Genomic DNA, 23,185 nt, shown 5'->3' with positions numbered 1-23,185 from the left:
ACATGCGTGGCTCAGATCCAGTGTTGCCATGGCTGTGGTATAGGCCTGTGGCTGTGATTCGACCCCTAGCCTGTGAACGTCCATGGGGCACAGGTGCGGCCCTAAAAAGAGAAAAATAAAATAAAACAAAAATAAATGGGATAGGGGCTGAGACCTGCCTTTCCCAGCAGGTGCTTGGGCAACACGCTGGTGACGATACCCAGGAGCGATGACCGTCGCAGCTGCGTCCCGGAAGCAGAGTCAGAGAAAAGTTGCTGAACCGCCAGCTGGACCCCTACCTCGAGGCAGCTCGTCCGCCTGTGAGGCAGGATTTCCGAGGGTGAGCAAAAGGAAATTCGTAAGGCTTGTTGGTGAAGCGTTGTTGTGAGATTCTATTGCAGTCACGGGCGTCTCAGCCGTCTCGCACCCTTCGGGTGCTTTTCCAGCCCCCAAAGAATGAAGCAGAGCGCGCTCCCCGCACCGTATTCCCTCTTAGAATCAGCCGCCGTGTGAGGGACGCCACAGTGGGTGGAGAACATCATGCATCGCTGATTCCTCTGGAGAAGCTGGGGTGAGAATGTGTGTGTTTTGCAAATGCGAACTTGCCCTTCACAGGATGTCGCTGTGCTTTCAGAGCCCACTAGGTGGTGCGTGAGCTGCGGCGATGGTGACCAGCTGTGCTGGACCAGTCACCGCCCGCCTCCCAGGACCCCCCTCAGGCCAGAGGCCCCCAGCTCACAAGCCGGCCCTGAATCATCCCTGTTCCTGGGCCCGTCTCCACGTTCTTCCTCTGGGAAAGCAGGGCCCAGGCTTCTGCTCCCTCTTCAATACAGCACACAGTAAGTGTTTGAATTCTTTCTTTTTTTTTTTGTTTTTCTTCTTGCGTCCACACCTGCCGCATGTGGCAGTTCCTGGGCTAGGGGTCGAATCAGAGCTGCCGCTTCTGGCCTACACCACAGCCTCAGCAACACCAGGTCTGAGCTGCATCTGCTAACTACACCACAGCTTTCGGCAATGCAGGATCCTTAACCCGCTGAGCGAGGCCAGGGATTGACCCCTCCTTCTCACGGAGGCTACATTGGGTCCTTCACTTGCTGAGCCACCAACGGGATACAGTATGATACATATGATATAGATAGCATGTATACACACACACACACACACACACACACACACACACACACACGAGATATAGTACACGAGGGCATGAAAGGATGTGTATGTCCATTAATCATTAAGGAATCTAATCCAATCACAACGAGGTAGCTATCTCTTCAATTAGAAAAAAATTAGTGGGGACACAAAATTCTGGGTAGATTGCATAAAAACTGTGTCTTTTCATACATTGTTGGTGTATACGTTTATTCTGAAAAATAAATGTTTGGCGGTTTCCCTTAAAACTGAGAATGGGTTTGCCATACAACCTAGCAATTACACTTTTGGGCATTTTTTCCCAGAGAAATGAAAACTTATTTTCACACAGACACACAAATGTTCACAGCACACTTGCACACAGATGGTTCATAGCAGCTTTATTTATTTGTTTGTTTACTTTTTCAGGGCCACACCTACAGCATATGGAAGTTCTCAGGCCAGGGATGGAGTCTGAGCCACAGCTGCAGCCTACGCCACAGCTTCCACAGTGCTGGATCCTTAACCCAGTGCACCACAGCAGGAACTCCCCATAACAGCTTTGTTTATAATCACCTCTTAAGTGGGAGCTACCAAATGCTCTTCGATGGATGAGTGGTTAAAAAAAGTGGTGCTTCCATTCCATGGAAGGCTATTCAGCAGTAAACGGTCAGCAGTAAATGGAAACAGACTACTGCGACACATGCACTAAGTTGGATGGATTTCTGGGAAAGTATACCGAGTTAAAAAAAGCACAAAAGGATATATATTGCGTGATTCTCTTTGTATAACATTTGTAATACAGTTCTGAGTATTGAAATGAGTTCTGAATCTTGGAGTTACCTAGTTACAGAAACGAAAAAGCAGATGAATTCTTTTCAAGGCTTAGGGATGGGTGATCGGAGGGAGCAGGTGTGGCTGTGACGCAGGGGCTTAAGGAGCCTTGTGGTGACACAGTTAAAATGCTTGACTTGGCGATGGCCACATGAAGCTACCACGTGGCAAAATGTCATGGAGAGATGCAAACACGCACAGGCAAGTGAGAGCCGGGTGAACTCAGTGGGCTGTGCCCATGTCGATTTCCTGGTGTCGATGTTGTAGGTTAGTTAGTTACAGAAGATGTTGCCCTTGGGGGAAACGGGGAGGAGGGATGCAGAGGGGCTCCCGGTCCATTTCTTCCTCTGAAGCTTTAACTACTTAAAATTTTTACAGTTAAAAAAAATGTGCTGTCTGGAGTCTTAGAGTCTTCTAAAGTGTGATGGAGACAAAGATGGAAAGAAATAAAAATGTTTACCCCAAAGTTTGCATGGAAAAACACTGATGAACAAATGAAGGGAAAGCTCACTGAGCTGGACCTAAGAAAGCCCTGGCGTTCAGGTCCCATCCTGGCTTTGCTGCCTGGGTGATTCTGGGTCGTGCGCTGGAGATCTTTGAGCTTTGACTGTCTATGGATACAGTGGGGATTATAGCAATTGCTCTATTTCAAAGGCTTATTGTAAATATTCAAGTGAGATATTATATATAAAGAACGTTTGGGGTTCCCATTGTGGTGCAGTGGAAACGAATCCGACTGGTAACCATGAGGTTGCATATTCAATCCCTGGCCTCCCTCAGCGGTGTTGCCGTGAGCTGTGGTGTCCGTTGAAGTCGTGGCTTGGATCCCATGTGGCTGTGGCTGTGGCTGGCAGCGGCAGCTCTGATTTGACCCCTGGTCTGGGAACTTCCATTTGCTGCAGGAGTGACCCTAAAAAAGCGAAAAAAAAAGTTTCATATTTCTTAGAGCATAGCACATGCTCAATAAATGTCGACTTCCCATAAGATGTTGTAATTATGATATTTATTTAAACTTATACACGTGGAATGAATTGCAAGGACAATACTGATCATCTTCCCAGAGAAGTGGCTGTGTTTTCCGGTTTTGGTATTTGAGAGACTATTTGGAAGATTCCCAGGTGTCATGTTGCCTCTTGAGTCTCTTGGTAAGGGTACCTGAGTGTCTGTAGGTGTGTGTACGTTTGGATAGGAAAACTATTTACTGCTAAGGGCTTCACCGTGTCCGTAGTTCAAGCAAAGGGAAGTCGCACCGTGCTGTCTCCGTGTCTGTTTTCTGCAGAGCCTCCACCATGGCTCGGCCCCTAAGCAGTCACTGCCATAGAATTTCCCTGCTTTACCCCCATGTAAGGACAATTAATGAACGTCCAGAAAACCCTCATTTGCCTGGTAGCTTTAATAACTTTACCACATCATTTGGGAGGCTCTCGATGGTGAACTCTGCCGAGTGGCGGGAGGCGGGGGGACATTATGGGGGTGAGGTTTTGCTGCACGCCAGCCATTCGCCGGCTAATGTGCTGGATACCCGCCGAGAGTCCTGAAAGTAGCCCACCCTGCCTGGCATCGGTTCCCTTTGGGTCTTTCATGAGGTGTTCAGAAGTGGCGTATGTGTTGGGAGATCCTGACCCGTTTGTGCTGGTTCCGATTGTTCGGGCAGACCCTGGGTCAGCAGCGTGGGTATTTCTTTGACATTTCGTTTCCCTGTTTCATTGACTTCCTGATGCGCTAGTAGTAGTTTCTCCTACCTTTGGTACCTAAAACCATGGTTTCTCTTTTGGCTTTGGCTTTGGAGTTCTAGATCTACGGTCTTGGGATTAGAGAAGCTTCCACATATCGAATGAGCAACTTTCCGGTCCAAGGGAAGGGAGCTCTTAGGCTCATCACTACATCCCTACGGATGCCCTGACTCGAGATGCTTTTTAACAGGGTCCTGCGAGGATGCTGACGCAGACATAGTCTGCTCCCGTGGGTGGGCATGTCTGTTCCAGTATTCACTGTGGAATCTAAATGGACCAGGAACATCCTTGGATGCTTGAGTGTTGCAACCATTCTCCCCTTTGCCTGCTCTCTCTCACCACCCTCCGTGGTTCTGCTCTCTGTTTCCATGCCTGGGGTCTGGTGGCCAGCCCAAGATTTTCTGGGTGCCTTTGAATCCAACCTTCCCCCAAGACACTGATCTATTAGACTTTTTTTTTTTTTCTTTTTTCTCTCTCTTTTTTCTTTCTCTTTTTCTCTTTTCTTTCTTTTCTCTTTTTTGTTTTCTTTTTTGGCCACCCCGGGGCATGTGGAGTTCCTAGGCCCAGGGATCAGCTCTGAGCCACAGTGATGACCTATGCTGCAGCTGTGGCAATGCTGGATCCTTTAATCCATTGTGCCTGGCTGGGATCGAACCTGTGTCCTTGGTGCTGCAGAGACACCGCTGATTCCTCCATGCCGCGGTGGAAACTCCAAACTCTATTCTTCTCTGCTGGAAACATTTCCTGGTTTGACAAATGTATTCAAGTTTAGGAGTTCCCACTGTGGCTCAGTGAGTTAAGAACCTGACTAATATCCACGAGGATGTGGGTTTGATCCCTAGATCCAGCATTGCCACAAGCTGCAGTGTGTTGCAGGTGTGGCTTGGAGCTGGAGTTGCTGTGGCTATGGCATAGGCTGGCAGCTGCAGCTCCGATTCGACCCCTAATTTGGGAATTCCATATGCCATAGGTCCAGCCCTAAAAGGAGAAAATGAAATGAAATGAAAGAAAATAAAATAAAATGTGTTCAAGTTCACAGATTCCAATCAAAACCTATTGATGTGCACTTTGCTCTTCCAATCTCTTGCTCTCCTTTTTTTTCCTCCTGTGCATTTGCACGTAGGTTTTTACTTTCTGCACCCGACCTGCCCTGGCTCCCCAGTTCTCTGCAGAAAGGTGCGACATAAAAACTGTGCAGCAGATTGACTTTGCAGGCTATTTACCCAGTGAGGCAACCAAGGCCATTCAGACAGAGCTCTATCCTCTAATTATGCATAATGTGAAAAATAAATGGGGCTTAATAGCATCTATGCTATTAGCTTGTTAAGTTACTTTAAAACCATTTTGACGATGATTAAGTAACAACTGGATGTTGCATTATCAAGGGGTCTCTGTGTTTTTGTGCATATTGGCTGGTTCTTAATTGACTCATTTCTGAGGGTGGGGCGTGAAGGCAGGAAATGACCAGGCTTGGTTTGCTAAGAGTGGTAACAGAGCTTTCAACATTTTGTAACTGAATTTACAAGAAAATTAGCTCCCAAATCCTTACTGGGCCTTTGAGCTCACTCCCTTAACATAAGTAACTCAAACAGTATTTTCTTTTCTTTTCTTTTCTTTTCTTTTTTTTTTGTCTTGTTTTGTCTTTTTAGGGCTGCACCTGCTGTGTATGGAGGTTCCCAGTCTAGGGATCCAATTGGAGCTGTAGCGGCTGGCCTACGCCGCAGCCACAGCAACGCCAGATCTGAGCTGCATCTACGACCTACACCACAGCTCATGGCAATGACAGATCCTTAACCCTCTGAGCGAGGCCAGGGGTCGAATCCGCAACCTCATGGTTCCTGATTGGGTTCGTTTCTGCTGCACCATGGCAGAACGCCAGACTCAACTAGGTTTAATTAAGGATTCTGAGTTTGGGGGCATAGTCTCTTCATTTAGTATACCAGATTGCAAAGTTAAGAAGCATTAAAAAAAAATTAAAACTAGTCTCTCCTGTCCATCAAATAGTTTTTAAAAATTCTACTAGAGGAGGTCCCGTCGTGGTTCAGTGGTTAAGGAATCCGACTAGAAACCATGAGGTTTCGGGTTTGATTCCTGGCCTCACTCAGTGGGTTAAGGATCCGATGCTGCTGTGAGCTGTGGTGTAGGTCGCAGACGCAGCTCGGATCTGGCATTGCTATGGCTCTGGTGTAGACCGGTGGCTACAGCTCCAATTGGACCCCTAGCCTGGGAACCTCCATATGCCACGGGAGCAGCCCTAGAAAAGACAAAAAGACAAAAAAAAAAAAAATTCTACTAGAAATTGAGATTTCTCTGTTTAAATTGATGTTGATCTTTGATTAACTATTTCTGTTCCACATCAACTAAAGGAATTTTGGGACACAAACACAGTCTAGGGACACCTCGAAACATAAAAACATATTGTTAAACCAAGAAATTGAAGAAGGAGTTTGGTCCTAAATTAATCTGCAGAGAACCCCCCGCTTCCCTCTGCCATCCTTGACCCACATGGGCCAGATGCTCTGCTGCCGTATTCAGTTCTCATGGCATCTCTTTGAGGTCATGTTATCTGCAGGTGGCAGATGGGAGAACCAAAGCCAAGAATGTTTAAGCAGCTTTCTGCAGATTATTGCTCACACCTAGAGTTTCTCAACACAGAGTCCAGGCTCACCTGGACTCTGAATCGCCTGGGGTTCTAAAATGCAGCTTTGGGGGGTCTCACCCAGAGTTTTTAAATTTTGGGAACTGGGACACATAAATCTTTTTTTAACTGCCTCTGTAGATTGTATGAACACCACCGTTAGGTCACTGCATCTATAGCAGAGCTATTCCTTGGCATAGGTGAGCTCTGCTTACAGGCAAGAACGGAATTGCTTACGTGGATCCGTCTGGAGAAGGTGTGGAGAAAAGGGAACCCCCTTATGGTGTTGGTGGGAGTGCTGGAAATTACTGAGAAAATGGGAGCAATAAGTTTTATCCTGAGACTTCAGACCTCAAAGGGTATTGATGCTTTTTGCCTTTACTAATCTTTTAGAGCCTGAACTACTTAATGCCCTGTGCATTTTTTACATACTTGTGACAAACAATGACTCTTTTGGAGGTCAAGCCCTAGTCCCTTACATTTCTGTTTTCAGGAGGGGATTTATGACTATGTATTCATCCAGATCCAGAAGGAAAACAGACACTCCCCCCCCCACCCCCACTGCCAGGCCTTTGAACAGAGGGAATTCGACACAGGGAACTGTTAGGTTGTTGGCAGAAGACCTTGAACGTCAGATGAGTCAGGAAGCAAGAGTGAGGTGGGGGAGGGGAGCAGGAGGATTAACAACAGGAGGACCCATCGGTCCTGCCATGTCTGGAAGAAGCAGGGTGGGCAGAATCCAGAAGCTGGGCCATGTGGCAGGTTCTAGAAGCATGAGGGCTTCGGTCAGGAGGGAAATGCTGGCTGCAGCCCGAGGCAGAGTGAGGGGGAGAAACACCCGGCACCCCCCGCTTCTTGCTCCTTGGGGTCTGCAGGAGCCTCTCATTGGCCAAAGTCACTGGAAAGCTGGTTGGCCAAGAAGGCTGGGAAGCGGCTCCCTGAAATACAGACCAAAGGGGGGAAACGGGCGGGATGCAGCTGCGAGCAAAGAGGCAAGTGATGCGTGTAGATCCCTCCTCGGGGAGAAGGATGGTCCACTGTCCACTCCTCCACTCAGTGATGGAGCTGATTCAGCCACTCTGGTCCATGCTGGCACCTGCTGGACCGTGATTATCAGGGGGAGGGCCCTCTCCTCCCTGTCTTCTTGCCTCTCAGGCCCTTTCCTGTCCAGCATGCGAGCTCCCAGCTCACGGGTCCAGGCAGTGTCCGTCTCACAACCTCACACCATCAGGGCTGGGCTGACCCTACCTTCTAGCTTCAGAGAAAAGAGGCCAGAGATCTACCCATCCCTCCATGTGGGGAAGATAACTTTCCCCTCCTTGTCCCAGGAACCCATGGGTCTCTAGGTCACGTGGTGAGGGAAGTGAAGGTTGCAGATGGAATTACAGGTGCTAACCAGCTGACTGTAAAATAGAGAGACTCCCGGATTATCCAGGTGGACCCCGTGGCATCACAAGTCTCCTTAAATGTGGACGAGGGAGGCGAAGAGGGGGCCCAGGGGGCAGTGGGTCCTAGGGCTCAATATCTGATAAAGGCCGCCATTCAGATGAGTCAGGAAAAGACCCCCCCCCCCATTGGTCAACCTTATAAAACTGACTTTACAGAAGAGGCTAGGACTCCTAGGCCAAGCATAAATTTCAAACATATTAAAAATATAGATGCTCTTCAAAATAGGGAATTTTAGGATCATGTGTTTATAGCTTTGAGGAAGGAAGAGCATGTACCTGAGCAGCACTAGACACTGAGTAGAACTCGAACCCATGAAGAAAAGGTGAATGGTCTTGGCTACACAAAAATGTAAGGTGTCTGAATGCGCAGACACCACACAACGAGTCAAAACAGGCGGGAGAAACTGGAAGAACAAGGCAGCTTGTGGGATAAAAGCGTCCCCGCTTTACAACCAGCTCCCACGGATGAGAAGCCAGCCTCGCAGCAGAGGACTGGAGGAAATCAGCCACCAGGCAGGTCACAGGTGAGAAAGCCCCGAGAGAAAATGTGCCCGCTCTTGTCTGGCCTGTGGCCAGCAGGGTTCCTGGGGGTTGGTTTCTTTCTTTGACAAGTTGATGAAAATACTCAATCCACAGTCAGTAGTAAGAACAGAAAAGAGCCAAACCAAGGACCAGCCTGAAAGCCCGCTTCCCAGGAGCCTCTGAGAAACTGCCCCGGAGAAGCAGGGTTTGCAGCACAGGTGTATATTTTGTCAGAGCAAAGAACAGTAAACAAGTCAGGGATGCCTTTCTTCAAGGTTTAAAAGTACATGGCAGACCAGAATGTACACGTCGAGTCAGTGTGGCCTTGACACCCGGGAAGGGGGTCTTCTCATCAAAGGAGGACCAGGCAGAGGGGCGTTTAATCTGTAACATCGATATTCTTTTTTTTTTTTTTTTTTTTTTTTAATATCCTTTTTAGTGCTGCACCTGGAGCAGATGGAAGTTCCTGGGCCAGCTGCCAGCCTACACCACAGCCACAGCAACAACGAACCCGAGCTGCATCTGCAACCTACACCACAGCTCACGGCAACGCCAGATGCTTAACCCACTGAACGAGGCCAAGGATCGAACCTGCATCCTTGTGGATACTCTGTTGGGTTCTTAACCTGCTGAGCCACGAGAGAAACTTCTGGACTTTCTTTACTTCTGGTCAGTGTGCCCTTTTCTCTAGCAATGAAAGCAGGTGTACAGAGCATGTTTGCTAGGCCACAAACAGACTGCTTTAGTTGGCATGAAGTCCAGGTTACCTCATGCGATGGCCCCAGATCTCCATGTGTGAACATGTCTTTTATCAGAACTCACGGTTTGAAATTTTACTTGTGTTTCTCCTTTAGCCCCAAAGTCATATTTGAGTGTTTGATATTTTCTGCGTGGTTAGATTTATTCTCCCCGTCCTCCTGTCCTCTCTGGTTTTATGTGCAGCCCTCAGAAGGGTGTTCTGAATGATCTCAGGTTTAGGGAGGGGCCACATGGGGAGGATGCTGATCAACTAATGGCATTTTTATTAAATCTCCCGTTAGGACTCAAAAAATGTTTATTCTGGTTTGGGGTGTAAAAATTTTATACATAGTGATTCATTGTCATGTCAAGGTTGTTAGGTTATTCAAATTCCTAAACCTCATGTTTATGATTTAACCCGTTTCTGAGAAGTGTGTTTCCAATTTTCCTATTTTCTCCTTGAATTTACCTATTTTTCACTATCTTTTTTTTTTTTGGCCATGCCCACAGCATGTGGAAGTTCCTGGGCCAGGGCTTGAACCAATGCCATAGCAGCAACTTGAGCCATAGCAGTAAAAACACTGGATCCTTAACCCACTGTACCACCAGAGAATTCCATCTTTCTCTGTATTTTGATAGCTTTATTATGTGCCTCAGGATAGATTGCTGTTGGGTTTTCTCTGTGGATTATCTCTGTAATCAATATAAAACTACTTCTTTGTCCCATTTAAGAATGTTGGCTCTGAAATCTTGCATCATCTGGGAGTTCTTATTGTGGCTCAGTGGTAATGAACCTGTTTAGTATCCATGAGGACACGGGTTCGATCCCTGTCCTGGCTCCGTGGGTTAAGGATCCAGTGTTGCTGTGAGTTGTGGTGTAGGTCATAGATGTGGCTCAGATCCCATGTTGCTGTGGCTGTGGGATAGGCCAGCAGTTGTAGCTCCAATTTGACCCCTAGGAGACTTCCATATGCCGCAGGTTCTGCCCTTAAAAAAAAAAAAAAAAAAAAGCCACTCCCCCCAACAAAACTATCTCGAATGTGAATTTTCCTGAAGAGTTATACTTCCATCAAAAAGTAAGAAAAAACTGGATTGGAGAATAAGGCTTAGCCCTGAAGGTAGCTGAGGCCTTCCTCAAACTGAAGACCTCAATGATGAATCCACGTTGGATTTGATGACTCCTAGCTTGATGACTCCATCTCCGTTGCATGCACAGATACTGGAGGAGAGAGAAAGAAGACCCCTCCAGCTGGGCTGGTGCACCTGGGCAGAGGGGCACGTGGAGGGAGGGCGGCAGGGGCAGCTGCCCTGATGCTCAGACGTGGAAGCTACCTGTTGGGTACTTGCTTCTGAGACTCAGTGAAACAGGAGTGTCAGGTCCTGAGCAATCACACAACTGTATCGTCCTCCCTTGGAGAGGGGACGAAGGACGGAGGTGAGCTGGACCTGGTGAGAGTGGGAAGAATGGAATCTCTTCTTTGTGAGTCAGGGTGTCCGAGGTGAGGGGTGGGGGCAGATGCCACCCCACCCCCCCCTGCCGCCTGGCTGTGGTGTTTGCACCCTAATCATCTCTGACAATTCGGAAGTGTCTCGACATTTTTCCATGCTAGCATCCTTCCTGTTTTCCAGTCCCTCTAGGCTCTTATTTTATATCTCTTTTATTTCAAGGGGATTTAGAGATGAGGAGCTACTAGCATTGACTGAGTCCATCTTCATGGACTGAAAAGGTGACAGAGGGGGTGAGAGGGGGAATCGGAGGGAGACATTAGAGGGAGACAGAGGACCTGAAACCAGCCGTTGACCAACAGTTCAGTAAGTGGGAGGCTCGGGAGAAGACAGGGTAGAACCATCGCTACCTTCAATGAGTTTACATCCCCAGCGTGGAGACGGCACGAGTACCCGGAATCATTAGGGACTCAGTGCACAGGTGGTCACTGGAGACAAACGATGCTCTGGTGTGAGGTCTGTGTCTTGGTTCTTCACTCCAGCCCGTTTCAACATGACCGCCATCCTAGCATTTCTGTGTTTTCCTTTTCAACTGTATTCTCATCGTTAAAGGAAGGCGCTTCTTCCATGTCCTCTTTGGACATCTCTTCGGTCCATTTTCATCTACACTGGCAAGCAGTCCAATAAATACCTTTGGAAAGAGCGCCTTTCATGTACTGGGGTACAGCCGTCCCAGGTCCCTTTGAGAAGCAAATGGATTTCCTCTTCTCAGTGACATGGGTGCCCTTTGTTCCATCCTTTTGGCACCTTCATGGACTTAGAGCATCCTTCAAATGTGTGCGTCGCACACATCCCTGGAGGCGGGAGCTTACCCTTGAGCTATTGGAATCTTTGCAGCCACCCCTGTCTTCTCTGCCCTGGACCAGGGCAGTTCCTCTCCTCAGGCTCCCTCGCCCTTTGCCAGCAGAGGCTCTGGTGAAGGACAGGAGGGAGGAAGGACAGGAGAGGCGGAGTCTTTGCTCTGTTCCAGGCAGCATCTTCTTGGTGCTCCTGCTCCTGTGCAGCAGCCCTTTCCACCTCGGTCCTGACTCGGGCTGGTGGCCCCGCTGTGGCTCATTCCGCTTCTGCCCCAGGAGGCCTGCCTGTCACTAGGGTGGGATAGTTGAGGGTGGGGTGCTGGGAGGGTGGGAATTCTGCCCCTGTGCATATCCATGTTGCCTCCTGCCCCCCTCTCAGCATCTCAGTTCTTGCAATACCTGTGTTCATTTCTTGTGTTCCCTACCCTGGCTTCTTTTTCTGACTGATACAGTGTTCATCTAATGTCTCAACAATGTTTTCACTGGTAGAAAAAGTAATCAGCCTGCTTCTCCATCCTAGGAAACTGTTGTGGATGCTGGGGATAGGAGAAGGAAAAGAGAAGCGACCAATAAAGATCTGTTGTCTGAAATTCAGTGACTGAAGATGTGTATAAAGGACATTGTTCCTGCCTTGAGCCCCTGGCGCACCCTCAGGCACCGAATATTTTGGACATCATTGTGTTTTGATCCAAGACTGACAAGGCTCCCCAGGGAAAGTATTTCACGTAGAGGCAGCCATGTTTCCAAAGAATGTTGGAATCTTTTCTTTTCCGTTTTTTTTTTTTTTTTTTTTTTTTGGGTTATTTTTTTCAGCCGTAGCTATGGTATGTGGAAGTTCCTGGACCAGGTATCAAATCCAACGTCAGCCTATAGCACCGTTGCCGCAAGGCCGGATCTCAAGCCACAGCACCACAGCCGGAATTGAACACATCAGATTCTTAATTGGACTTTCGTCCTGGCTCTGTGGTGACCAAATAAGGTGGCAGCGGCTGAGTAGTCACCCCTGAATTTGATGGGAGGGTGAACTTTGACGTCCGACACGCGTGGTGTCTTGCAAGGAGCATGTACTCTGGGAGCGCGGGAGAGCCAAGCCGTGCCCCACCTCCAGCATCTTCAAGAGAATCATGTTCTAAAATCCCTTTGTGCCCTTGGGAGACGGTCCCGTGTCACCATGGAACGTTTCTAGCAGCGGAAGCCCAAGCATTCCCAGTAGAGTGGAGCCCTCGCGATGCCTCTGATCCAATCAGAATGCCGAGTGCCACTTCTGGGCTGCTGCTGTCTCTACTGTCTACTGTCTCAGGACTTGCTGATGGGAACTGCTTTCAGAAATTGGGTTGGGAGGACTTTTGTCAGACACTCCTCTGCTCTCTGAGCCCTGAGCCCTGTGGCCCCACCGAAGCTCTGTCCTCCCACAATTTGGTGGATTGTGGAGCGTTTATCATCAGCCTCTGAAGCCTTCATGTCTAGAAGTGGTATTTCCTTGGAGTCAAAGCCTTTAAAAGAGGAGAGCCCAGTGGGATGGGTGGTGATTTACTGGGATGCTGGACCATTCGTGGTTTCTTGACGGAGCTGCAGAAGTTGCTCAGGGCCCTGGTGATGGCAGATGATGCGTTCACAGGCATTGGTCTCAGAAAAGGTCTCTCTTGGTCTGGCCTGGGGAGTTCTACAATGTCTTTGGTGTAGAACAAAGTTCTTAATATATATATATATATATATATATATATATTTTTTTTTTTTTTTTTTTTGCGAGAGAGAGACGTGCACATTGAAAACTTTTTTGGTCTTTTTTTTAGGGCCACACCCACAGCATATGGAAGTTCCTAGACTAGGGGTCAAATCAGAGCCATAGCTGCCGGCCTACACCACAGCCACGGCAATGCCGGATCCCCAACCCGCTGAGCAAGGCCAGGGAGTCCTCATGGGCACGAGCTCGGTTTGTTACCGCTGAGCCATGTCGGGAACTCCCGCATTAAGAATGTGATAAAAGGTATGAATCCTTTCACTAGAAAAACATATCTGCACATCATTTTGCCTCTAGTCTTTCAACCTTGTAGGTCCACAGGCCCCAGATCAAAACTCCTGGTATAACACACACACAGCTAATGTGTGCTGAGGTTTGTCCTGTGATGCAGTCACGTGCCCTGCGTTTATAGTCTTTGGGGGCATAAATGCCACGTGTCCTGAACAGTGGCAAGGGCTGCACATTTATGGTCACTGCAGGTTTCGGTGAAAGGTCCCACCTCTGTGGCACAGCTTTCTTTGGAGATGGCTGAGGTGGGTGACGTTTGGGGTCTCATTCTTCACCAGCATTTCCACATGGCTTCTAGTCCCGTCACTACACAGGACCTGGTCTAGGAGTTCCCACCGTGGCTCAGCGAGTTAGGAACCCGACAGAGTGTCCATGAGGACTCAGGTTCAATCCCTGGGCTGCTTGGTGGTTTAAAGATCTGGTGTTGCCACAAGCTACAGTGTAGGTGGAAGACACAGCTCGGATCCAGCATTGCTGGGGCTGCGGTGTAGGCCTCAGCTGCAGCTCTTATTCGACCCCTAGCCTGGGTACTTCCATATGCTGCAGGTGCGACCCTAAAGAGGAAAGAAAAAAAAGAACCAACCTCAGTTTTTATTCCTTTTTCAGGACAGCTTAGCAGCATCTGACCCAGTCGGTTGTTCCTTCCTTGAAACTGGTTTCATTCTTGATTTCTGGTAGGATTTTCTCCTACCGCTTTGGCCTCTTCTCCTCTGCCTCCTTTGCTGGCTCTTTCTCAACCACCAGCACCATAAACGCTGACGTGTCCTACCGCAGCTTCCTGGGGTCTTCCTCCACGGCTGCATTTATTCTCTAGGTGGTTTCATCCAGTTCTGTGGCTTTAATATTCTACTGGATGTTGATGATTCCTGGCCGGACCTCTACCCTTAGTTGGTTTTTTGTTTGTTTGTTTTTAAGGCCGCACCTGCAGCATATGGAAGTTCTTAGGCTAGGGGGTGAATCAGAGCTGCAGCTGAGGCCTACACCGCAGCCCCAGCAACACCAGATCCGAGCCACGTCTTCGACCTACACCACAGCTTAAGGCCATGCCGGATCCTTAACCCCCTGAGCAGGACGAGGGACGGAACCCGCATCCACTGAGCCACAATGGGAACTCTGTACCCTGAATTCTGACACCTATGTCCAGCCACTTCTTTGAATTCCCCACTTGGCGAATAAGCATCTCAAAATTGGTACGTTCACGATTGCGATGACATGCCATTTTTCTCCGGTAGGAGAGACTGGAGAGAGCCCTTTTGGGGTCCAGTGGGGAGGTGGCCAGTTATCAAGCTAAATAGTTGCAGAACACCCTTAATTAGTACTTTTCCCCTTGTCTTGACCCCCCAGCCATCAGAAAATCCAGTCAGATTCCATCTCCAAAGAGATGATGACTCTTCCTTTGGGATTCTCCATTCCTGTTACTCTAGACTAAGCCGCCATCCCCTGTCACCTGGGGTGACGCAGTAACTTCCTTCCTGGCCTACCTGCTTCCTCTGTCCCTTCCCCACCATCTTCCATGAGCCGCAGACACAAATCAGATCACGTTACATTATTTCCATCCTCAAACAGGGCTTCTTGTTGGGATGATCAAAGCTCCTGTCGTGGCCTCTGTCGCCCCCATCCCCTGCCTCTCTCATACTTTCAAATTCTGTGCTATGTTGGATGCAGGCTCAAGGGTTTCTTCCTATTTCTTAAATACATTCAGCTTCCTCTGGGCCTAGAGAAGGATTCTAGAGAAAATATGATATTAATTCATTTTCATGTGTATGTTGCCTATTGCTCCCGTCAGATGACATGATCCTGAGAGCAGGGGCTCAATTTTATGCATTTTGTCTTCAGCGTCCCCACTTCTGCCTCCATCCTACTCCCTGTGTCTTTATCTAGGACAGCATCTTAATTCATTTAACACATCATCTTTCGAGCACCTCCTACCCATGGGGCTCTGAGTTAGGTACTGAGAGTTTGTATACATTAGATGTAGAGATTGTGTGTCTCGGTCTAGAAATACGAGACACTGCACGGTGAAGATGGGAGTGGGAGGTATTTGCCATAACAAATGTGAGATGTGTCAAGGCAGATTTTCAGCTCGGGTAGAATTTTGTCATCCTAATGAATTTTGAAAACTATCTCAAGCTAACTTTATTGCTTTGGATTAGTTATTGGCTAAATGGTGCCTTAGTTGCTTGCAAGAGTAAATATGATTTCCCAAAGTGCTGAATTCACTCCTACACTGTAGCTGAGAGGATCAAACTTAATGGAAAATAATGATATTCCTAATGAGAAGAGACACCAAGCAGAGTACAGCCTCGTTCTTCTTCCTTCCCCTTGATAAACATCTTCTACTTAGACTTTTGCTTGAGACACAGTAGAACAATAAATCAAAACATGTTTAGGGAGAAGGTGTTACTCTTTTAGCAATCAATTCTTCCTTCTTGTCTTAAATAGAACCACCACAAATGCCGGGCGTGGGGCTCTTTGTGTTCAGGGGTTACGGTTGGTGTGGTGAATCTACTTGACAGCTTTGCTTCAAAGCTTTGTTTTAAAATTTAAAGCAAGTCTCGCCAGGTTATAACCACAAGCTTCCTACTGATGCAAGTGGAGTTAACGCCCAGGCATACACATTGCATCAACACTGCATTGTATAAACTTAGTTTATGGAGTTTAGTGAGCAAGAGGAAGCATTCCTTGTAAATGTTGAGATTTCACTCCAGAAGATGTTGCAGTTCGGTTCATCTTAGATGGAGCTGGGCTCTTCTGTGCTGGTTAAGAATCCCAAGGTGCTTATGGAAATGAATAGAATGGTGTTAGTTACTTTTTTAAAAAGTATTTTTTTTTCTTTTTTTGCTCAAATAAAAATAGAAGCAGGGAAGAGGAAACTTAGGCCAATACGAGCTCTTTCTTGATGTCAGGGGAGTGAAGCCTGTTGTGGAAGCTGGAACCCAGGGCTTTTGAAGGAAGCCGCCTGAACCTGAGAACTAGGGGGCGGAGCTTGCACACCTGCAGGAGGGCATCGCGCCTAACTGTCGCGCCCAACTGTCGTAAAAGGACCCAGAGTGACAGCCTTCCGACAGCCTGTGAGAACTATTCAGTGAAATAAATGATAGTTATAGAACTGTCTTCTTTGTGGGGTAGGGGCTGCAAAGACGGGCTTTGTCTTTAAAAAAAAAAAACTAAAACAAAAATCTTTGGACATATTCCTAAGAAAGTATGTAAACCAAATCAGTTTTGCTAGTTAAATTTTCACCAAGTAAGGTACTGGTTTATCTGAAAATGACTCAGAATGACTTTCGGTTGCTTCTAAAGATCCCATTTCCCCTCAAAGCACAAGGATTTGGCACCACAAAGGATATTGTAGTGGCTGGATGGCTGTTCCAACAGGGAAGTTTAAAAACTGACTGTCTTATTGCAGCATCAGAAGGATGCGTTTAGACCCTTCAAAAGGGTGTGCTCCAAAGTGACCAAAACACAGTCGCATGATTCAAGTACCAGCCAAGCCACCTTCTGACTTCACATCCCATGCAGATTCAGCTGGTAGTTGCAACAAGTATTTTATTTAAGCCTCATGTAAAAACTGAGTCGAATTGGAAAATTATTGCATCAACTTAAAAATTGGATAGAAGAGGGGCTCTTTTTTGTGCTATGTGTTTTTTCATTGAGTTGATTTAGGTCTCCGTGCTATGAAGTTATTTTGAAGTTTTTAGGTGGGACTGAGTGGAAGGTGTTCCAGTTTCCAGCCCCGTGCTTTGCACTTAGTTTGTCATTCTTCCCACCATGCTCCGCAAAGTATAAACCACATGTCTCGTAGGTAAGTAAGGCTGATATTTTTCATTTGCATTACATTCAACGGAAACACGTATTACTGAGCAGCTTCTAAGAGCTGGAGGACCATGACTCTTATTTCAGGCTCTGCCACTTCCCGCTGTGGATGAATACATACTGTTCTTGAGCTGTCGGCATCAGTGGAATTAGATGATGTCCTAGTCATGTCCTGGCATTATCAGGATCAGTTGTCTGTTAAAGTTCCTTGTCCGTTTGAACAACCATGTGACCCGAGTCTCGGTGGTGCTATGTTTACTACAACTGCCACCTGCTCTTTCACTCGCCCCGTGATAGCTCAGTCCATGTGCGTCCTAGATATCCAGGCAAGTAGCTGTTGTAGCTTTGCAGACCCTGAGGCGATCCGAACGTCGTCCCAGGTCCTTCTGTGTTTCTCTGCGGTATAGGAAATAGGATTAGGGTGAACTGGGTTTGAAAATAAACAAAGCCCAGCCAGGCTGGCCCCTCCTGTGCCGTTTCCCATTCCTCTTCTCTGAGTACGTGAAGGGTGCAGCACCTCTCTTTCTTTCTGATACATCGTGATCCCAGTGTCTGGGCAGGTCATCTAAACTGCTGGAATCCTCCGTCCACACGCCGACTCCCGAGGATGTGCTTTCCTCGACCCCTTTCCGCTCCGTGCCCGTGGAAGGAACAGCAGGAAGGCAAACACTGGGGGCACGCCTGGCCATCTTGTCAACCGGCGCCTTCAGACCTGAACGCTGCCACGCGCTCTTAGCTCTTGACCTGGGGGTTCCCGTCAAGCCTCCTGAGTGAGCTCTGTCATTACCAGTGGGTCCCAGCACTGACTGAGGGAGGGCATGTAAAACAGACGGGCGAGCCCTCCCTCTGGTGTGGGCATCTGTCTGCCTTTCCCCCTCCTAGACCTGACATTCCCCATCTGTGGAGCCAGCCTGTGGAGCCAGCCTCCTGCACCACTGATAAAACATCCTGAGCTGCTCTTCAATAGATAATCTTCTCTTCCTAATTCATCACAAGGGGACTAGCTTCCTAAGCCAGTTTCTAGTTTTTTGGGTTTTTTTAAAACCCTCTAACGCATGACAGGCAACACAATAAAAAATAGACAAATGGAGCCACATCAAACTGAAAAATTTCTGCATGTTGGAGCAAACAGCCAGAAGAATGAAAGGTGACCTACAGGATGGGAGAACATGTTTTTATGGGCCGGTTATTAATAGTGTCCGGATCCGTTTCTCCAGAAGCACTGGGTTAAGTGAATCCCCGCGTCCTCAGGCTCACTCGGTTGCCTCCGTGTGCAGACCCTCCCGCCGTCCAGTCGTATCTGCCACTGCTTTTTCCCACGTGCACCTGCAGGTGGGGAGGAGGACCGTCCGAACAAAGCACCACACCCTAGGTGGCTGGAACGACAGGAGGGCATCGTGCCCACAGTCTGGAGGCCAGAAGTCCAAAATCAAGGTGTCAGCAGGGTCGCTTCCTTCTGAGGCTGCATCTCCCTTGGCTTCTGGTGGTTGCTGGCCACCTTTGCCTGTCAGTGGCTTAGGGATGCAGCACCCCATTTGCTTTCATCTTCCCGTGGAGTTCTCCCTGTGGGCCTGGCCGTTTCTGTGCCCCCATTTCCCCTGTTTAAAAGCACAAATCGGGCCCACCCTGAGGGCCTTCTTTACATCGATTAGCTTTGTAAAGACCCTTGTTCCCCAAAGGGTCACATTCCCAAGCGTCAGGGCTGAGGACTCCAACATCCTCTTGAGGGGGAGGGACCAGTCCCACGTAACAGAAGGAAACTCTTCTTTTTTCAGGGGCTGGCGGGGGAGAACTCCTTGGGCTGAGGCCTGGATGGGGTGAAGCTAGGCCAGCTGATAGGCAGTGGAATTCACAGGTATTTTTGCATTTTTCAGCACTTCCAAGATTTCTTGCCAACACAAGGATTAATAATATCCTGTCTGAGAACAGGTTCCTGGCCATAGTGGGGAGGAAGTATGTATTTCTTCGAGTCCGTGTGACTTTTGGCAGTGTTATCAACATCAGGTATAATTAAGACGTCTACTGAGGTCTATAAGCTGTAACCTAAAGCTTCATTAAACACGATGAATTGAAGCATCTGCCACCCCTGTAGGAGGCCCCCCGAAGAAAGGGACCGGACGTCAAAGCCTTACCACATTTGGTTGAGCCGTCCCTGTGGGTGAAATCTTTATTCTGTTGAAATTCTGGGTCTGAGAAACTTTAGTGTTTGTCTGCTGAGTTTTTACCTAAGAATTCCAAGGAAATTATCCATATCGGTGCTACTGTTGCTGCTTGTATTGTTTTAGATTCCCTCCTTATGGTGGGTCAGTGTTTTACACTTTGCGCTTGCGCATACAGCTGGCCTTCGTGGGCAGCAACAGTGAGCAGCCGGACCTGAGGAGGGGGTTTGAGCTTCATGGTGAAGTCTGCCTGCAGGAACCTTGAATGTTATCTGAACGCTTCTGCCTGCCTTCCAATGGGGACCAGGGAGCCACTGCCTGCTCTTGCGGGGAGAAGGGCATCGTGGAAGGCAACTAGAAGATGTGTTTTGGGTTGTCCAGCACACTAAGCAGAAGAACTAGTGTGCATCGAGGAGTCCAAACCTGCAGACGTGGATTCACACAGAGGCAATCCTTCCTGGCCGAGCCGCCTTCTTTAAGTCTGCAGTGTTTCTGATCGCGCTTCGTCGTCGCCCATGCAAGGCCGTTGTACTCTTAAAGGCACGATCTGCGACACTTGTTTGTCTGCTGCTGGTGAGGCACATGGCCAGCCACGGTGCCTGCTCAAGGAAATGAATGACCTCGTTTGTCACCAGCCTGCACAGCAAAGCACTGGCTCCTTTTCTCGCTGATGGAGTAATGGTTTTGAGGAGGAAAAGTGGTAGGTAGAATGCTTCTCCTGGAAGGGAAAACTGATGAAGGAACTGACTACCCAAGTCTCTCCCATGTCAAGGAGATGGTCCTTCTGCTCACATGACACAAGCTTGTCCACATAAATACGGGGGCGCAGTCACCGTGGGCGGTGGAAGCTGGGTCCTTCGGAGAGGAGATCAGTCTGGAAAAGGCGATTTTTGCCTCTCGCTCACTTTCTGCTCCACGCAGCCCTGTCTTCTGTCTCTTTTTCACCTCTTTGTCTTGCTGAGCGTGCAGCCCTTTCCTTCTGCCTTTGACGCAAAGCCTACGTCCCTTCGGAGGCCAACTTTATTCTCTTCTCGGATGTCAGAGCAGCCTCTTCTGGTTTCCTGCCATTTGCAGTCTGTGCTGCGCACTTTGGCGTTGCACTAACGTCTTCTTTCTGCGAGAATTCTCACACGGTTCCGGGTGTGTTCTCCTCACCATTTAGACGGTCTGAGCTTTTTGCGGCCCTGGGTCATGTCTTACACGGCACTCTGTCCCCCTGCACAGGCCGCTGTGCTGGGACCCTGTTGGGGTGCCTACATCACGGCTGGTTGGTCTGACCTGGCGGGAAGAACATGCACCTGCCTTTGCTGCCCAGCAGCCATTCTTTCCCTTCCTGGGAATGATGACATGGACTCATGTCCCAAATGACTTGAGAAGCCACTCCCTCCTCCATTATGACCGTGAGTTGTCTTATGGGATTGATGGTTTTTCGGCAACCGTCAGTTCATCTCATTCTGGTGGCTGCAGGGATTGGTTCAGGGGTGGGTCGGTAACCTAAGGCAGTACAATCCGGGTGAAGCTTGGAGCCTTTTTCTGGGATGTGAGTTATGGGTCACATCCAGCTTCTAGCCTTGGAAACTACCAGCAGCCAATCGGTACCCCGAGGAGAACCAGCAGCAGCAGGAAGGCAGAGTGGAGCGAGGTGGGAGGGCATCCTTGAACCGCTGGACCAAGGCCGGCCTGTGGACTCTCCAGATGAAGGAGTACAGTTGTGTCTACCGGTCAAGCTAGTTCCAACCATGTTTTCGTTAATGAGGAACCAAATGGATACATGAGATGCTGGGTAACTATTTCCGTGCAGCTCCCATCCGTCTCTCTTTCGATGGACGCTTTATACCCTCGTGGAGATGGGACTGAAGTTTGGGCAGTTTCTCTCATTTTATTTTAATAATACTAATATTTACAACACTGCTCCTCAGGAGAGGGACATGCCTTCCAGCTGCAGGAGTAAGTATGGAGCAAGGAGAATGGAAGGCAAAGCAGGTTTCGCTCCATCCTCTCTCCCTTCGTGGGCGTCTCCTGAAAGCTGTCGAGGAGGATGGAGGATGAGCCGCCGTGGGGGAGGGGACGGCCCCCGATTGGTTTTCACCCTTTCCGGGTTCTTCCACCTCCGTCGCCCGATGGCTCAGCTCTGACAAGGGATTCTTTCCACCTCTTTCGCAAAGATTCCCACGTTTAATTCTACCTCCACGGTCCACCCCATTCAGGAGCCAGATACACCGGCTTCATGGCACCGCTCATTGCCCATCTGTCCGTCTCAAGACTGTGATTTTTGGCCAGAGGCGTCCTGGTTGTGGGGGCCGCCCTGAGCCCCGCAGGAAGTTTACCAGCATCCCTGGCCTCCCTCCCTCGATGTCAGTAACCCTCCCCCCTCTTCCCAGGGTTTTACAACACAAACGTTTATAGCATTTGCCAGATGGGGCCCACATCACCCCACCCCATCCTGTTGAGGACCTCTGAGCTGCAGGGCGTGGGGTGGGTGTCCGTCTTCGGAGATTCTGATTTGTCCCATTAACGCGCCGCGTCCATGCACTCAGGGTCCCCACCGTGGCGTGAGGGAAGGGTCAGGACACTGGGGCTCTCGGGATTAGGAGCCAGTCCCACGGGTCTTGTGCACGTGCTCTGCGCCTGCGCTTGCTGGTGGTGATTCAGCGTCTTTCGAAATCGTTTGCCAGCCACAGTCATTGTCGCAAAGCAAGGGACGGTAGGTAACCCAGGACTCCTAACACAGCACTTCCTTGGACTGTCTTAGGAAAAGAGCAGCAGTGACAGGTCCCGTTTATGGATCGTCTCCTGTGTCCTGCCATGCACATCACCGAAGGCTTTGGACTTATCCAGCCGAATCATCACAGACGTGGTCCAAGGTCAGCGTCTTGACTCCATTCTATCGCTTCAGAACTTCACCTTCCTGGAGTTCCCGTCGTAGCGCAGCAGAAACAAATCCGACTCGTATCCATGAGGACGTGGGTTCGATCCCTGGCCTTGCTCAGTGGGTTAAGGATCTAGTGTTGCTGCGAGCTGTGGTGTAGGTCACAGATGAGGCTCGGATCCCGTGTTGCTGCGGCTGTGGTGTAGGCTGGCAGCTACATCTCCGATTCAGTCCCTAGCCTGGAAACATCTGTATGCCGTGGGTGCGGCCTTAGGAAAAAAAAAGAACTTAACCTTCCTGAGCTCGACACTACCTCCCAGCCAGCAGGTGACAGCTCGGTGTGTCTGAGTCAGTATCACACCTTGTGCCTTGGCCAGGCCGACTCCCTGAGGCTGAGCCCTGTCCCCTCCATGTGGACAGGGCAGGGCTCCAGGCCGGCTGAAGGCCAGCCTTGCTTTTGTTTTATACGAAAGGGAACCATACTTTCTTTTGCCCTGGACCCTCCCTCGCGATGCTTTGGGTCCCAGGAAGCTGACCTTTATGAGCTGTAGCAACAAGGCCCCCTGGCCTCTGGATCCCAGTTAACTGGGGATGATGGGGCTTTTGGAGCAGGAAAGGTTGGGCTCTCTCTCCCTTTCTCTGCCTGTGTCTCTGTCTCTGTCTCTCTGTCTCTGCCTGTGTCTCTGTCTCTGTCTTTCTCTGTCTCTATCTCTGCCTGTCTCTCTGCCTCTGTCTCTCTGCCTGTGTCTCTGTCTCTGCCTGTGTTTCTCTCTCTGCCTGTGTCTCCCAGTCTGTCTGTCTCTGCCTGCATCTCTGTCTCTGCCTGTCTCTCTGTCTTTGCCAGGCCGCCTAAAGCAGTGACTTTGACCCTCCGCCAAAACCTGCGGCCCCTTCTGGGGGTGGGGTGGGGTGCCCTGCTCCAGCTCCAGCTCTCTGGATCCTGGTAACCGACCTGCCCCTTCCCTCCAGATGGAGGAGCCCTAAAGGTC

The 23,185-nt window shown here is 49.2% G+C and overlaps 1 long non-coding RNA gene across 2 annotated transcripts in view; it reads left to right on the top strand.

Moving 5' to 3' along the window:
- The window catches only part of LOC102158878, a 124,304-nt gene that overhangs the window by 48,318 nt on the left and 52,801 nt on the right, over nt 1-23,185 (top strand). For both annotated transcript variants that reach the window (XR_002340467.1, XR_002340466.1), the window contains exons 2-3: nt 171-319; nt 614-818. This is a non-coding gene — a long non-coding RNA (uncharacterized LOC102158878). The remainder of the gene's footprint in view (nt 1-170; nt 320-613; nt 819-23,185) is intronic.

This window comes from Sus scrofa, chromosome 18 (assembly GCF_000003025.6).
Source record: "Sus scrofa isolate TJ Tabasco breed Duroc chromosome 18, Sscrofa11.1, whole genome shotgun sequence".
Taxonomy (NCBI): Eukaryota; Metazoa; Chordata; class Mammalia; order Artiodactyla; family Suidae; genus Sus; species Sus scrofa.
Note: the sequence above shows the minus strand (reverse complement) of the source record. Positions and strands in the feature narration are given on the sequence as shown.